This window comes from Pogona vitticeps, chromosome 14 (assembly GCF_051106095.1).
Source record: "Pogona vitticeps strain Pit_001003342236 chromosome 14, PviZW2.1, whole genome shotgun sequence".
Lineage (NCBI taxonomy): Eukaryota > Metazoa > Chordata > Lepidosauria > Squamata > Agamidae > Pogona > Pogona vitticeps.
In genome coordinates this window covers 7115928-7130561 of record NC_135796.1, presented here as the reverse complement: position 1 = coordinate 7130561, position 14634 = coordinate 7115928, and positions in this window count along the sequence as shown.

Here is a 14634-nt window from a genome sequence, read left to right as displayed (position 1 = left end):
ATTCTAGGAATGTACTGAAAGTTTCAAAGGCTGCACATGCAATAGGTATGGGTTTGTCATAATACCATTCTCCATCAAACTTAAACCCTAGCAGATAGAAGTCTTCAGGGTTTCCTGGCAGCAGGCAGGTGAATTAGCCTGAATTCACCTGATATTCCCACAGGTTTTAGGAGGATGGCAAGTTATATTTTTTGCATAATGGCCAGTGCACTAATTTTGCCACTCTGTCATGTCTAACTTTGTAATCTGTTTGTGCAATCTTTGGACATTCACTGATGTGGTGTGAACCAATTTCTTCTTTTTCCTGACAGAGTCGACATTTGCTCCTTGCACTAACTCCTTGAATCTTAGCTTTCATCACATTGGTTTGGAGTGCTTGTTCTTGTGCAGTAAAATCAAGCCTTCGGTTTCTTTCTTAAGGGCCCCCAGTTTTAGCCGTGCCCTCTTTGAATTATGATCATGGTTTCTACCCATATTTCTCAGGTGTTGTCCATGTTGTGATTTCTTTTTCCAGCTGTTTAATTTATTTTCAAATGTTGTTTCTTATATTTTGCCTTTGTTTCTGTTGTTTTCAGAATATTCTTCATTTTAACCACCTTAAGTATTTTTTCTCTGCCTGTAGTGATATTTATGCCTCTTTTTTTCTCATCTCCTACCTGCTGTATTTTCAGTAATCCTCAGCCTCCTATTTTTTGTGGTAAATATAATCTGTCCACATCACTCTTTGGAGTAGTGTGTGAGGCATGTTTATTAGTTTCCGTGTTTTCAATCCAATTCTTCTAATTTGTTTTGAGTCCAATCTATTATTCCAGCTTGGCATCTAATTGTTGGAACTGCCCATGTGTTTATGGCTTTGATTGTATTTCCCCCAATTTTGATTTTAATATTTTCTGCAATCTTTTCATATATTCCCTTTCTGTCAATTCTTCAACTTTTGTGTTTACAATGTTACCTGCCTCTAGTATTCCAATTATAATATTGCCAGTTCTTTATTCTATTTAGTGTTTGGATCTTGCCATGGTGCACAGACAGAGCTGCACATTTGTTAATTCCCAATTTCTTTTGGATATCTCCACTAAATATTTGCACTGTGTTTAGCAGTGATTCTATCTCTGTGGAACTTTTTACATGTAGTTTTAGGTCATCCATGTTTAAAAGTTGATTGATTTTTTCTGCTTGTTGTGAAATAATCTAATCCAGTTTTATTTAAAATTATTGACATGGGGATTAGTGACATGTTAAACAGCAGTGGTAACGAAGAATCCCCTTGAAACATTCTTCTTTCGATACTAACTACTCCTATTTCTTTGTCATTTCCATTTCCACAGTTTTCCATTTTATTATGTTTTTCTTGAGAAACTTCTGAATGTTTTTACTAATTTTAAGGCAATTGTTAATCCAGCTGTGTGGCAATGAGTCAAATGCTTTTTTATAGTCTATTCAGGCAATGTCAAGGTTTGTTTTTTGTCTTTTTGCATTCTTCATTATCATTTTATCAATAAGCAGCTGATCTTTCATGCCTCTTGACTTTTTAAAGTTTCCTTTCTGTTCAGTTGGATATAGGGAACTTTAAGTTAAGTAATTGCCATATTTGTCTGTATATAAAACAACACTTTTTCCTTAAATAATTTGAGAAAAAAATGAGAGTCGTTTTATACACGGAAGGCAGCTCTTTACTGCTGCCTTTTGTGAAGGCATGGGGTTTAGCAAAAAGGAAGGGGAGGCGTTGCTCTCTTCCTTTTTGCTAAGCTTTGTGCCTTCTCAAAAGGCAAGGGTGCGCAGGGCTTAGCAAAAAGGAAGGGGAGGTTTTGCTCTCTTCCTTTTTGTTAAGCTCCGTGCCTTCTCAAAAGGCAAGGAAAAGTGGCAGTCGTTTTGACAGCCACTTTCCCTGCCTTTTGCCAAGGCGCAGGGCTTAGCAAAAAGGAAGCCCTTTGATCCCTGCTTTTTCTAATTTGGGATTAGAAAAGGGGGTTGTCTTGTACATTGGGTTGTCTTATAAACAGAAAAATAAGGTATATATTGATCTTTCTTGTACTCCTTTGAGGAGCTTGAACATGGTTGGAAGGCATGTAATTGGCCAATAATTACTGGGTTCATTGCCCTTCTGATGATATTTTATTATCAGAAATGTGCAGCCTGCTGTCATCCAATTTTCAGTTGTAGAACTTTGAAGTAAGTGATTAAATTGCACTGCTATACATTGATGGAGACTTGTTAAATGCTTTAGCCAATATCTGTGCAGCTCAGCTGAATTAGGTGCACTCCAGTTTTTCACAGCCTATACTTGTCTCTTAATCATTTCAATTGTTGTTACAATATCATCCATATGTTTTCCTTGAGTTTCTTTACAAATGTTTTAAATCCATGAATTGTTTTCATTATGTCTGGTTGGGCTTTCCCAAATTTCTTTCAAAAATTTTAAGGCGCCATCTTTACATGGGCCTTTTGGTCTGCATTTTCTCCTAGTGATCTTTAGAAGAACTGAAATTGTGTTTTTTCTCCACATTATTTCAAGTATCCATCATATCTTTCAGTTTTCTTTGCTGTAGCTGTTACCAGTTGTTTTAATTGTCCCATAGTTTCAACAAATACTTTCCTTTCTAGGTCATATATTTTGCATAGTCTGGCTTTTGTTTTTTTAAGTTTCAACTCTTTCAAGTGTTTTAACTTGCTAATGTTTGCACGTAATTTGTTTATTTTTCTTTCCAGCCAAATTTTCCATTTTGGAGTGCTAGGAATTTTCTGGGGTCTTTTGCAGCTTATAACCAAGTGATGTGGTTATTATGGTGGCTGTGTTATACATGAGCTGGTTTGTTTCCGTTAGTGTGTTGGTTGGGATTGTTTTGATGACTACATTTGCATCATTCAGTAGACCTTTTAGTGGTTTACTTTGTAATTGGCTCAAAGTGGGGAGCCTTTGTCTTTCTATGATCTGGCTAATACGGGTTACTATTTTTCCCCTCAGTGAAGTTTGGCGTTCTGTCAACTCCATAAATTGTTCCTCTATTGATACATTTTCTTCCACTGTTGGATCAATCTCTATCCTCCATTTTTATTCCATACTACGGTCATTTTTCTGTGTTGATTTTTCTTTTGTCACCTTTTCTAGTTCTTGCAATTCAAGTTCTGAAAACACTTTACTCTTGATGATAAACATTCTCTGGTCCATTAATTGTTGTTCAGTGATGTCATTACTTGGGTTTTTCTACTTCCATAATTCTTTTTCGAAAACCACGAGCTGTTGGGTTTGCCTAATAATAGTTTTTCATAATTTCTCAGCGGGAGCCAAGTTTTGTGTTTATGTTGTTCCAGTACCTTTGCAGCAAGCTGTTCTGGTTCCTCAACAAGGTCTGCTGTGCCCTGAATCCCATTTGTCACCAGATGTCCAGGGGCTATAGTGTCTGGTGTGGTGATGAGCAAACTGGTATGGATTTCTGTTTATTTCCACTCATCATAATTGATGGTTAGTGGACACAGTCTGGCTTCTCAGCTGAGACCTGTCTGTCTTGGGACACCGTTTAGGTAGTGGCACTACAGTTAGCATAGCTTTCAACCTCACGAAAGCACGTAAGCCCTTGTTTTGTTTATTTATTTATTTACTTATATATTTATTTTTATCTCAAACAATACAAATCTCTTCCATATATATATATATGATGGCTGCAAACAGATACCTGCTGAACCCGAACCTGAAATTAGATTCCTTTAACATCTCTTTGAAGAAAGTATTTTGAAAGGCACTATGGCACCGTGCACATGGCCAAACCATTCTTCTCCTGCCACACAAATGTGTAGAACCTCACATATCAGGTGTATTTCACCTCATGTGACACTCGTGAATGTCTTACAATTTCTGCATATAGCTCGAAACATCTAAAAATGTCAAGGGAAGGAAAGGTATTAAAAGTGCCATTTCAAAATAATGGGAGGGGAAGGAATGAATTCATTATATCTTTAAGCTGCAGCCGAGTTTTGCCTGCCAGGGCAAAGCCCAATAGGTATTTCATAGAAAAGACATGAAGTTTTAGTAATGCTAGCCAAATTTCTCTGATAATTCCCCATATCCTTAACAGCTGATACATTTGAAGCAACTGCAAACTGTAACTGATAACCCAAGATATTCTGAATGTATGGTAGGACTGTGACTGTGACCCCAGCTAACAGAGACAACCTTTTCCTCCCCTCCCTTTCCTTCCTATCTGGGTCGATTCCAATTGATCCCAGTTCTGCTGAGTGGGAGTAGTCCTTCAGTGTTTATTCTGGTGTCAATTTTTATAGTTTCCCTCACTGATCAATGGAACACATAATCATTAAGGCAAAGTTTGTGAAAGCCAATCCTTCACTATGAGTTTTATGAATGGCTACAAGCCCTGGCTCTAACCATTCGGATGTAAGTGGAACCTTTAATCAGTTGAGTGTCAGTAGAGCTTGCAAAGACTGAAAGTCCATTTTTATGTCTCTCTTGTTCTCTATTATATTTGTAGGGCAAAAGGGAGCAGGGATTTGTTGGGGATGGGTGGGTTGGCCAATGTCTTCATCCTCTAAAACCAACGTTTCCCTCGTTTATTTATTCATACCACGGATGGCCATTATTGTTTCATCATCGTTGGGGGTTTTATGCATCTTTCATGGCAGGAGATGAAATCACTTTTCAGACATTCATTCATTAAACCTTGCAAAACCATGGCAAGGGAGGGAGGCAAGTAATAATAGTAACAATAATTAATATTACTTTGCAGTGCCAAAATGCCTTTGGGGTGAGTCTTTTGAAATACTGAATGTTTTTACTCTACATTGTCTGGTAGAGTAAATGCAGCACAAAGAATTTAAGTGAGAGTATGAATGCAGAAGACTACCAACATGTTCTTCTTGTCCGTGCATCTCTCAATTTCTATGTCTTTGTACCTCTCATCTTTATCAACCATTATTATGGGCACCTTGAGACCCAATTCACTGAGTTTGCTTAGCCCCCAGTAGCTTTTATTTTCAAGCCGCAACCAATGACATTCCAGACATTTTGGACCAAGGGAGGTCACTGATAAGTCAGAATAGTTACTTTTTCAAGTACAGCTCCCGGAATCTCCTACTCCTTGCATTTTCCTCTTAAAATGTCAATGCAATCATTTTAAACATAGCATTAACTCAGCAAAATGAAATCCCAGGAGGGAAAATGTTTCATGTTTTGTTTTTCTCTGGCAAAACAGGATCCCTAAAACTGAGCCATGAACCAAATTGTGAACCGGCCCAATTCATATCCTTTTTGCTGGTTTGTAGTTTGGTTCATGTCCATCTCTAATTGTAAGTAATGAAACATTTGTATTGTTTCTACTATGAATGTTTCAGAGTGAGTTATTGAGACTGTATCAGTTGATGAGAAAAATCTGGGGAGTTTGAAGCTATTCTGCTCTGTGAATCCCTGCACTTCTGCTGTGGAGCTAGAGGAGTTAAACTAAAAATTTAAAATTCTGCAGTAGGTTATGGGTCCAGAGATGAGGGAAATAGGCAGATGGCTAACAAATATTTTTTGAGGTTTGTTGTTTTTTAAAGGATTGCAATTTTTCTCTCCCCTGCCCCGCCCCTGGTGTTTAATGAAAAACTCTTCATACCTGGCTGAAGAGAAAGAGTTGTTACTTTTTTTGAGGTTGTTAACCAAAGTTGCTCAGAAAGAGAAAGAATTTCTGTCAGTGGAAACCGAGGCTGCAGTTTAACCTCAGAGCTTTGAAAGTGCATAGTTATTTAGAAAAACAAAAACGAAAAATAGCACATGAGAAAGCTAAATAAGAAGATGAGGATTCTGTAGAAACAGTAATGTCATAAAGCCTTTCTGATAAAGAGATTATCTTTACTAAAGGCGGCAAAGGTACCAAAGATATGTTAGAAGCTCTCAAGAGATTCTATGGTTTTCAGCTCTAAATCAGAGGCATTTTTAAAAATTATTTTTAAGATAACAAAAGCAGAGAATGATTTTTTTCCACAAATATGCCATTACAAAAGGCATTAATACTTTCATAGCCCTCTTTGATAGTTTTGGAAAACCTGCTTGTAGGTGAGCCCAGAAATTTGAAGGGGACTGTTCCTTGAACTGCAACTTCAGAGCACCATCTGTGGACATTTCTATGAGTTTGTCTCTGCTGCTGCAAGCCCCTCTAGTTCATACACATTAAATGGAAATGGATTTGTAATCCAGTTTTTGCTTGCATCAGGAACAGTTAAATATAAACAGAAACTATGCTGTAAATCTTCCAAATGTCATGTGGTAAGTGATGTGTCTTCCTCAGACAACTCATGAAGCCAATCAACCAATATCCCTTGCTATAATAGCAAGACTTTTTAAGATTACTGGAAGAAGCATCACATACACTCACTCACACTGAAACTGGCTGATTCCAACTCTCTCTTCCCGTGGCTTCTGTCTGCACAGCAGCAAGAAAATGTCATGTGCTGTCTCTCAGCCACTTAGCATCATTCACTTGCATATTCTCACTGCAGAAATACCAAACAGTTATTTGCTACCAAACATTGGGACGTAATATTTCTGGATTCTCAGTGTGGTGTAGTGGATAAAGTGACAGACTAAGACTCTGGAGAACAAATTTTGAATCCCCACTTGGCCATGGAAACCCACTGGAAGGAGCAGAACTGTTAAAACTATTCCTTAGGGTTTTCTTCAAACTGAAGAAGCTACTTGGATGAGTAGCGAAATGTTTCAACCTAATAAGAAAGAAGTCCAGTTGCCATGATTCACCTTCCAGATAAACCTACCTAGTGCACATTTTTGCTATCATTTCCCCCTGATGTGTATCTTTTTGGCAGAAAAAAAAAATAAGACAAGTTCAAAGCCTGACTGCTTTGGATTACAATTCTCAGAATTCCCCTGCCAGTGGCCATGTGAACTATAGGATTCTGAGAGTTTTAGTTCAAAACCATATTTTCCCAAAGTCTGTTCTATTTGTATTTACATTTAGGAGCTCTGCTTAAAAATGTGGAGTAAAGATTCAAAATATATACTTAAAATGTGGGTACAGTGGGGTCTTGACTTGCGAATGGCCCGAGGTACGTACTTTTTGAGTTACGTACTTCTCCGTCTGCAAAAATCCATTTTGACTTGCGAACGGAGAATTGACGTACGAACCTCGGGCCGCTGGGGAGGAGCCGGGAGGTCGCCGCTCGGCTCATGCGAGGAAGGGCGGCGATCCTGCCCGGCGAAAGGGTGCCTGAAGGAGCCGGCCCTTGCCCTCCCAGGAGTGGCGATCACGATGGCCATCCTACAGAGCCCCCAGCAGAAGCTGCCGCTCCGCGGGATCTGCGCCTTCATCCGCAGGCACTTCCCTTACTACTGTACCGGGCACGCTTCCCGGCCTGGCAGAACTCCATCCGGCACAACCTCTCGCAACGGCAGCTTCCTCCGGTGAAGGAAGCGCTTCAAGTGGCCCCCGCCGCACCCGCCCCCGGCCGCCAGCAGGCTCCTGCTCTTCCCGCCACCGCCGCCTCCGTGCGCCTTGCTCCCGCCCGCTTATGTCCTGCTCCCGCCGCCCCGGGAGGACCCTGCTGGCTCCCCAGGGCAACGCTGCTGGCAGCTTGGCCCGAGCTGATCCCCGTCGCGGCCCCGCGACCAGCTCTGCCTGTGTGGCCCCTTCTGGGCCAAGCGGAGGGGCTTGCAATGCCTCCCTCGGGCCCCTCGAGGGGGCCAAGCGGCGGCCGGGCCCTCCTGCCTCCGGCAGACCAAAGAATCTTCCTGACAGGTAGGAATGCCCCGACTGACGGCACCCCTTCCCTTCCCTTCCCTTCCTCAGGGTCCCGCGCCGCTTCCCATTAGTTTCTATGGATGGAAAAGAGCAAATACGGATCAAATGGTTTTCAATGCATTCCAATGGGAAATGCAGATTTGACCTGCGAACGTTTTGACTTGCGAACCACCTTCCAATACGGATTAAGTTCACAAGTCAAGACCCCACTGTACTAGAATATTTAGAGAAGCTGTAACCTGGGCCCTTTTGAGGAAAAAAAAAAACAGCTCAGTGGCAGCTTTTACCTTGCGAATAGTTACTGCAGAAGTACTTGAATAGAATTATTTCAAAAACTCTTGGTCTGACAAGAGTTGACCTTTGATTTGGGAACTTTACAAAGGGAAGTAAAGGGCAATGGAGAAGACAAGGAGGGATTGGTGATGTGTTGGAAAATCAGGCTGACATTGTCCTGAGAAAGATCAACAGGTATTACTACAAGGTGGGGTGGTGGGAATTTCAGTGTTATAGAAAAGCCGTGATTTTTTCTACTATATGCTAGGTGTCAGGTTTATATCATGGGGTGATCTCTTCAACTGGGCCTATGTTCATACCCTTGACTCAAATTGTCATCTGCTACCTGAATCAATCGTATCTGGAGCAATTCAGAGCTGATCTCAATCAGAGGAAATCATCCTAATATGGTTCTGGAGTTGGATCAGACCCATTGGAAATGATCTGGCCCACTTTAGGATTTGGACTTTATAAAAACCATGTTGCTGGGTAAGGTGAGAGAGCTTTTTCTTTTTTAAAATGTTCAAAGTATATAATTGTGCAACTTCTGTGGGATGATGGCACCTTCTCTGACTTTTTTTTTACAGTCTTGAAGCTTTTTCTGTGGGCTACTACTGGGAACATCCTGGCCCGGTTTCCTTTGTTATTTTCCAACTGCTCCGACTTTCAGAGAATCCCTCCATAAATCAATAAAATAAAAGGCAAAAACACCCAGGGTAATCTGAAATACGAAATCCGTAAGAAATCCTTAAATTTTGTACATCTCTCTTTCAGAATCCTGAATCTTTCCTATTTCAGAAGCTTTCTATTATTTAGCCACAGAAGACACACACACACAAAAAAAATCTTTTTCATTGTTTTCCCCATTTGAGTAAATCCAAAAGTCCCATCCCTAGTCACTGTTGGCAATACTGGACAAGATGGACAAAGGACAAGTATAAGGTAGGTTTCCTGCATTCCTAAATCAAAATGATTTAAATCAAAAGGATTTGCAAATTCAAGCTCAGAGTTTTGATTACTCTGTTGTTAAAGGATGTTTTAAAAATATTAGTCTTACTTGCCAGTCCTTTTCTTATCTGTAACTCTCCTGTGGCTGGCAGCAGAGCCAAGATTTTCAGAAGAAATGAATATATTGACATTCTCAAGCCATGCACAACATTTTTCTGTTGCTCCATTTCGGAGAGATTCATTCTTCTCAAAAGTTACTTTCTGAGCTCTGGTAGGCAGGGTACAGCATAGTTTCTGCCATGCTGTGTGAACTGTATTTGTTGGGTTTTTGACCAAAATCCACACCTCTTCCTATTTGAGACAGAAATAAATGGAGGCATTCCTTAAAAATCAATGTGGGAAAAGGCAAAACTGTGAGATTTCCCCCCTCTCAATCTCCAAACATTATTATGAATTTTTGTTTCCCAGTTTTGGACTTCTGGATTCCTTTCTGTTTTTACTGAGGGGAGATCAAGTGTGTATTATTTTAAAGTCCCTGTGAGATCCCTCTCCTTGACACCCTTCCGCCCTCTCTCCCTCTGCCACGCCTGTAAATATTTTAGTACTTGTTGAAATCAATTGAGCCTCATCAATAGGATATAGTGTGTAAATCATTGGCCCTTTGTATTCACCCCAGAAATCGATCTTCACACATTAGGGCTATTAACTTATTGAAAGGTCCTTGATGGATGACTGGGGTGGATATGGACAATGGAAATCCTCATCTTATGGGTTCCACCACTTAGCTGCTGAGCTCATATGGGCAGACAAATGACGGAGAGCAGAAGAGGTTGATGGCTCGGAAGAGAAAGAACTGAAAATGTGGAGATGGAGAATATTCAGACAAATTTTACTGGCTGATCAATATTATCTCCTATGCACAATGTCATTGTAGATAGGGTTGGACATTCCAGTTGTCTCACAGCTAAAATGTTTTTGAGTGGGTGGCTTCCCTCCTTGTTCAAAAACGGGCTTAATTTAAGGCTGTAGGCAATGTAAATGCTCCTTATTGTTAATAAATCTGAAAGGCTAGTTTGAACTATTTTTCGTTCGTTGTAACTCACTAGTTATATTACTAGTTACATTAGTAACAACTCAGGGGGGGTTGCCACGTCCATGCCAGTTGGCAACAGAACGGAGCAACTGTCCCTCCAAAAGAAAAGGGAACAGGACACTCTTATTGCATCTATCCATTTCTAATTTGGAAATCTCTTAATATTTCCCAGGGTGGCTTCTCAATCAGCTTTTATCCACATAAAAAATCTAAGGGGCATAGAGTAGCCTTCTAGGGAATCTGCTAGGTGTAAAGGCTCCTCTTGCCTGGGGGTGTGTGTTTTCCAGTCTGTCCTGCTGCCTGGGGTAGAACAGCCCATGTCCAGCTCCTGATTTTTCCATCCGTGCATCCACCTGTCTCCCTCACCTTGCCTTGCCTGATTGCGCAAGAGGGCTGTCTTGGGCAGTTAATCAACACTGCTTCCACTTCCGAGAAGACCTCCTCCTCCATCATTGTCTCTCTCTCTCTCTCTCTCTCTCTCTCTCTCTCCTCTTTCTCACCCTCTATCCCCATGGTGACACTACGTTGCCTTCTCCTCCTTTCTCTTCCTTTGCCTCACCTCACGCTACCTCTCTCTTTTGCACTTCACTGCACTCTTTCTTCCTCCTTGCTTTACCTTGCACTACTGCCTGCCCATGCTCGGTGAAGAAGCAGTAGCTGCAATAAATAAATAAATAAATAAATAAATAAATAAATAAATAAATAAATAAATAAATAAATAAATAAATAAATAAAAAATTTAAAAACTGCCTTGAGCACAGAGCAGGTTGCCAGGCAGGTGGTAGCAGGACTGCCATGTGCAGAAGGCATGGAGCAGGGAGAGAGGGTGGGGGGGGGGGCAGCAGGGGAAGGCGAAACGAGGCAAGTGGGTGGAGGCAGAAGCAATGTGGGCAATGATACTGTTTTTCCCTCTTTGATCCCCTGCAGCCGCCATTCCCTTCTGGATCTCTCCCTTCTTCTTATCTCACAGCACTGCCAGCAATCCCATTTCCTGCCTGCCTGCCTGCTTCTCTCAGTTTGAAGTGCCAATTCCAGTTTGTGTTGCCAACCCTGGTCTATAGAGGGTCAGTCGTGGTCGGTTATGGCAATGAGGAAATGAAAAAGTGGTGGGGTGAAGCAGTGGTAGGAAGGTGAAGAAGAAGGGAGGCATCAAGACCATGATGGAAGGCCACCAGGAAAGGAAAGTTCTGCAATTTGCCATTCCTGGCACTCTATCGCCTAAGATGGCCACCTTTCTCTGTCCAATGAACCAGATAGGCAGGGTATAAAATGAATGATGAATGAATGAATGAATGAATGAATGAATGAATGAATGAATGAATGAATAAATAAATAAATAAATAAATAAATAAATAACTCTCCTTTTGATAAAAGTGTCTTTGTTCTAGCCACCTGAAACTTTGCCAGCCTGATAAATCTCCTTCGAAAGAGTGACCTTTGATGCAACCTCCAGCCACTTCCGTCAAAGGAAAATAAAATGTTCTGACCAAATTAAAACAAGAAGGGCCATAGCACACAAAATCTGGCATCTATTTGGATTGGTAGATAATCCTTTCAACAGAGGCTTGAAAATGCTTTGCAGTTCTAACAAACAGAATTTTAAAAATTAAGAGTAAAAATTATGACATTTCTATTTCCAGTGATAAAGTAATGGAAGCCTACAGACAATATTTCCACTTCAGAATACAAACTGTGGTTAGATGGTTTAAATTTGCCACTTTGTGGGTTTAATGGAGTATAATTAAGACTTCAGAATTGCTCAGAATTTTATCAAAATTGTGAAAACCATCCTTCCTCCAAGTCTCCTCCAATAAATTGCATCTCTCCTTTTTTTTTTTTTTTGAATTTGGCAGAAATCTATTATGCTGAAAAATTAGAATGAAAAAACCCTTGGTATGTGTAAGGTGGTGTAATTCTGGCAGTTTTTATCAGACAATCAAGATTTTTTTTAAAAAAAAAATGCCAGCATAAGTGCAATGATGTAAATCACACTAATAAATTGCTGGAAGTTAATGAATCACCACTTGTATTCTTCATCGTGTGCCAGTCTCATGGCTTGGTGCATGACAAGGAATACAAGTCGTGACTTTTTAATCAGCTGTGATTTATGCCAGTCCAAATAACCATTGGTTTGAAATTTTCCACATCTGTAGTTTGCATTGAACAGACTGTGAGTACAAAATTTCATTTTATTAACTCATAAGATGTCATTTTTATATGTCATCAATTTCTGAGGCTTATAACTGTAGAACATTTGATAATGAGATGGCTCACTTTAACTAAAAGAGCCCATCTTAACTGAGGAAGCTATAGAACCATGATTGTTAATGTAGGTTCATACTGCTATAACTGTGTAATACAGATAGAGTCAGAGTTAAAATTCTCTGCAGTCAAATAACCCATTCTAATAAAAACAAAGAAAGAAAGAAAGAAAGAAAGAAAGAAAGAAAGAAAGAAAGAAAGAAAGAAAGAAAGAAAGAAAGAAAGAAAGAAGGAGAGAAGGAGAGAAGGAAAGAAAGGAAGAAAGAAAGAAAGAAAGAAAGAAAGAAAGAAAGAAAGAAAGAAAGAAAGAAAGAAAGAAAGAAAGAAAGAAGGAAAGAAGGAAAGAAAGGAAAGAAGGAAGGAAAGAAGGAAGGAAGGAAGAAATAAAGGAGAGATAGAGAGAAAGAAAGAAAGAAAGAAAGAAAGAAAGAAAGAAAGAAAGAAAGAAAGAAAGAAAGAAAGAAAGAAAGAAAGAAAGAAAGAAAGAAAGAAAGAAAGAAAGAAAGAAAGTTTATATAATAGAAGGCAATAAAAGTGAAAACAAGGCTTTTAGGAGCTAAGCCAATCCAGCTAACATTACCAAACTCTGTAATGAAAGAAAACATCCTCCTCTCACCCAGTAACATAAAAAACCTTATCTGATAAAGCTTGAATTACCAGTATTCATCTGAGCATTCAGTCAATTTGGTTGAAAGAGGATGGACAAAACCACACCTCGAATCATAACACAAATCACAATTTACAGCACAAAAGTACTGCGGCTCAAAGTTTTAGACACTTATATCTTACTTGGACACATTCTGTACTGAAAAGGAATGGGGGGAAATTGCCATCGAGTACTCTGGTGTTGTGAAGGAACAAACGCTTGCATATCTGAATGATAATCTTATGAGAGTTCAAACAGGGCAGTGAAATACTTTAAACAGCTAGACATCTACAGATCATGAGATCGGCTCATAATAAGGATGAGGACAGAGAATCAGTGAACTAAGCATTATCTGCCAGTTTGTCAACCCTGTTATCAGCAGGGTTGTGTGTTTTTTTCTTTACTTGAATTTTAAAATTCATTTTCAATAAGGATAAGGTTTGGGGGTAAAGGGCTGGGGTGCTGAGGGAGTGGACATGGGTAGGGGAATTGTAAAATTCCAGAGAGTGTGAGGGTACTTTTATATCCATTTATATAATTCTACTAGAATAAAAAATAAAAAAAAAATAGGAGGGAAATTCTAACCATATTGGGTGGACAGGTAGAGAAGCAGAAAATTATTGGAGATTATTGCAGCATTTGAAATGCTGGGATTTTTTTTTTTTTGTGAGAAATCAGTTAAACTGGAATGGTGTTAATTGAGTATTATGTCTGAGTTTGTAGATAAAGAAATGAAACATTTGATAATATACGTAATTACTGTAGCTATAATATGGGAAAAATTGGAGGGAAACAGAAACAAGGTTATCTTAAAAAAGGATGCAAAAAATTGGAATGGTTTTATAGTTGGACTTGAAATATGGAGCAGAAGGCATAGGTAAAAGAAGAATGTGAAGGTCCAATGAGGAAATGAAGAATCATAGAATCATAGAGTAGAAAGAAGCCACAGGGGCCACCGAGTCCAACCCCCTGCCATCAATCCACTCCCGACAGATGGCCATCCAGCCTCTGCTTAAAAACCTCCAAAGAAGGAGACTCTACCAGACTCTGAGGCAGCATATTCCACTGCTGAGCAGCTCTGACTGTCAGGAAGTTCTTCCTGAGATTCAGGTGGAATCTCTTTCCTGTAGTTTGAAAACATTGCTCCTTGTTCTAGTGTCTAGAGACATGGAAAACAAATCTGTCCCTTCCTCAACATGGCATCCCTTCAAATATTTAAACATGGCTATCATGTTAACCTTCTTTTTGTAAGGCTAAACATTCCCAGCTCCCTAAATCACTCCTCATAGGACACTGGCTTCCAGACCTTTGACTGTTTTGATCACCCTTCTCTGGACACATTCCAGGTTGTCAATGTCCTTCTTGAATTGAGGTGCCCAGAACTGGACATAATGCTCCAGGTGAGGTCTGACCAAAGCAGAAGAGAGTGGTACTATCACTTCCCTTGATCTAGACACTATGCTCCTATTGATGCAACCAAAAATTGCATTGACTTTCTTGGCAGCCACATCACACTGCTGACTCATGTTCACTTTGTGCTCTACCACAGTGGTCCTCAACCTTGGGCCTCCAGTAATTCTGTTAAAACCTGTTATCAGCAGGTTTGATAAACATCCCCTCCAGACCTTCAGGTTATTTGCAAGGATGTTGGACTGCACTGGGCTCAG